A 3,591-nucleotide genomic window follows, 5' to 3' on the forward strand; every position below is an offset into this window, starting at 1 on the left:
TAAGAAAACACCAAAATACCTTCCATTAAAGCGCAATATCTCAAAAATAGGTATAAAAATGTGTCTTAAAACACTATATATTTTAGGTGTATCAAAATTCCCCAAACTTAAAATGTTACTTATCCTCAAGTGACACTTCAATCTTTAAACACTAAGTATGTATATGAGTTTCTTTAGGAGTTACTGAAATTTTGATTTAGAAATATAGTAGTCTAATTTAGAAAAAAATATTCAGTAAATGAGACCAACTTAAAGTTTAGAAATTCTTAAAGTTAAGAAAGATGAAAATATGAGTTTCTATCTAATTCAGAAATATATTATAGATTTTTCAAATTTAGAATTTAGTTCTTTTATTATCTCCACTTAAAAATTTTCATTAAATATAATTTTACTTACTATATTATATCTATAAGTATCTATAAGCCTAAGAGTTTCACAAGTCTTATACTTCAGAAAGATTAAATAAAGAACCAATTTTTGATTAGGTACTAATCTTCAAGCTTCTCCTTCCTAATTTTTTTCTCTTTTTCTTTTTCTTTTTCTTTTCTTTCTCTTTTTTTCCTTTCTTTTTCTTTTCTTTCTTTTTTTTCTTTTCTTTTTCTTTCCAGGCAATGATTACTATATTTGGATAGGCCTTTAATAATTTTGAATTTCACTTCTCCTTTCCTAAAGTAAAGTCTTGATATAAGTCTTTTACTTATAAATATAATAATAGTTTTGAAAATTATTTTAATGAAAGAAATTTAAGTATTAAAAATATCAGCGGTAAAATTGATATTATCCATCATCTTTTGCAACAACTCATCCTGAGTCTTGGTATCACCTCTAGATGTAGAAGCACGTGAAGTAGATGGTCTAGATGAAGATTCAGTAGAGGTAGATGTAGCATACATCTCTAATCCATAACTCCTGGAAAATTCTCCTCTCCAGCCAAAAATTGAATGCTCAAAATAAGTCTTCACATTCACTTTTGTGATGGGCTTTAGAGGTGACAAAACTTCCTCCCAATTATCATACTTTACTCCAGCCTGCTCGCATAAAGAAAATATCAAGGAAGCAAATCCCATACCTGCAGTAGTAGTAGCTGTAGAAGAACTGATGATAGTGTGATAGATCAAAGCCCCTATGTTGATGGGCTTTCCCTTTTGAATACAATAATTCAACGTTGCTCTCTCTATGGTCACATCACTGAGATGATTGGTCGGAAGGAGACAAGCAGAAATGAAATAGTGTCAGGCCTTTGAAGGTGCACATAACTTTGAAGTTGGGAATTACTCTCCTCTCATTAGTGATCTTCTAAAGTCCTCTCCCAATAATCAAGTAAGAGATAATCTCGTCTAACTTCGCTTTAGTAGGGCTATAATTTGCATAAAAATATAACGTATCCGGTGGTAAATGGTAAAACAATTTGATTACCTCTGGCAAAAAAAGGTACCAACTTTCCTCAAACCATAACTCGATTGTCTTTAGCTTCAGAGAGATTTGTATAGAACTCCCTCACAATAGAAATAACTGCCACAGCAGAGAAATAACAGAATTGTTCCCACTGTCGGCGAACAATTAAATCTTCCACGTCCCTTTCACATCTCCACCCAGATTTCTAAAACATTGCTCCTAAATCAGTTTGCGTGATTGCAACGCATCACTATACTGATATTGAGCTTTTGAACTAACAAATTTACTTGAATCAAAAGGGGCTTTGCCTTTGCTCCTCTTCATTCTTGGTGTCATTCTACAAATTTGATAAATTTCAACAATAACTTTCAAATTAAGTCTAAACCACTAAACTAAACTTCCAAAAGCTTAAACTACACTTTCTATGCAATTTCCATAGATTTTTCCTCATTTTTCACCATGAATAGTGAATTTTTGAATTCTTCCAAATGTACTTAAAATATATGGTGAAAATCTAAAATTTTTGCATAAAAGTAAAGCTCTTACCTTAAGAAATCCGAATCTAGCAGATTTTTCTTGATTCCACCAAAAAATCTCCACTTAATGGTGTGCCCTAGTTCTCCAAAATCACATTTTTGAGAGGTTGAAGGTGATAGGAGGATAAAAATGGCAATTTTTGGCTCAAATTTTCACTTTTAACCGTTCGCGAACTTGTTTTTAACCGTTCGCGAACTGGTTTTCGTGAACTGACGCGTAAGCGCGGGTAAGTGGTGCTTAGGAGCATGCCTCTCAGGTTTGCTCGTGCTTAAGATCGAGATGTGGCGCTTAGGCGTTAGTGAACGATTTTCAAAAATTTCATATTACAGTAAAATGCACTATTTGCCTAAGTAAACCACCCCTAAATGGTCTCATAGCACTTAAATGACTATTTTCAACATCCTGTAACTCTTTTATATCTCAAAATTCTCTTTAATAATTATTTTAATTTAAGGCTAAAACAACAAAAATTTTCACACAAACAAACTTATATTAATTAAGAAACGATTACAAATACATTTAAACACTTAGTTCTCATTCCAAATTGACTTGGATGAGAAAATTTTCCTAAATACAAACACTTAACAATTTTTCACAGTTAAACACCTAAGTAACACAAACACTAAAAGCAAGTCTTAAACACTAAAACACTTAAGGATAATATCCTTAAACACACAAAAACATAACTTTAAACATAGAACTTAATTCCATTCTTCATTAGAAGGAACAAATTCAGGTCTTTCATTAGTCTCTCCTGGGGAAACTGGAATATAAAGTTGATAAAACGGACAGTGGTGATGTGCTCTGATACAATCTTCTTCAATCCACTTTTGCTTAAGAAACATCTCCTTATCCACTTCCTCTATTTTAACTAGTGTGGCTAAATTGCATTTTTAATTTCCATCCAATATGTTCGAGATCTGCATGAATCCCTTCAATACCTTAGTCTCCAGTACAGACATGGTTTTTTCAATTTTATTGATCTTCTCTGATATCCCTTCAATACTAACGGCTAAGAAACCATTATACATCTCTTGTGCACTTTGACTAATGAATTTCTTCCTCATGGTCTCATCCTTCTTCTTCAAATCCATCTCCCATGAAGACATCTTCTTAAAATCTATCTCTCTTAGACTTTAGGGCTAGAAATGATCTAGGATGAAATTTCTTCACTAAAACCTTCTATTTATAGGCCTAAATCCTTCCAATAACTCCTAGACATGTTTAGAAACTGCCTTTACATGTTTTGCTAACTTCTAGGCAGTTTTCCCTTCTAGAATATTAATTTTACACATGTTTTTAAACTATTGCGCTTAAGCGCCAGTGCACATTTTTGCACTAGTCAACTTAACGTCCAAATTCTCATTTTAACATGTCTAGATCACTAAATAAAGTCTTAAAATCAATACTAACACATAATAGTCTCAAAAATACTACCCCAAATTTTCTTAATCACACATAAAATATAATCAAAACAAAAACACACTGATAACTACGGGTTGCCTCCCACAAAAAGCTTGATTTTATGTCATCAGCCCGACGTAACTAGTGCTTACGCTGGTTGACCCAACATCATTCCATCATTAAACTTATGCTGATCCCCTATAAAATAAGTTTTTAGTCTTTCTCCATTAACTTTAAATATTTTCTCAGACTTAG

Source organism: Phalaenopsis equestris, unplaced genomic scaffold (assembly GCF_001263595.1).
Source record: "Phalaenopsis equestris unplaced genomic scaffold, ASM126359v1 Scaffold000620, whole genome shotgun sequence".
Lineage (NCBI taxonomy): Eukaryota > Viridiplantae > Streptophyta > Magnoliopsida > Asparagales > Orchidaceae > Phalaenopsis > Phalaenopsis equestris.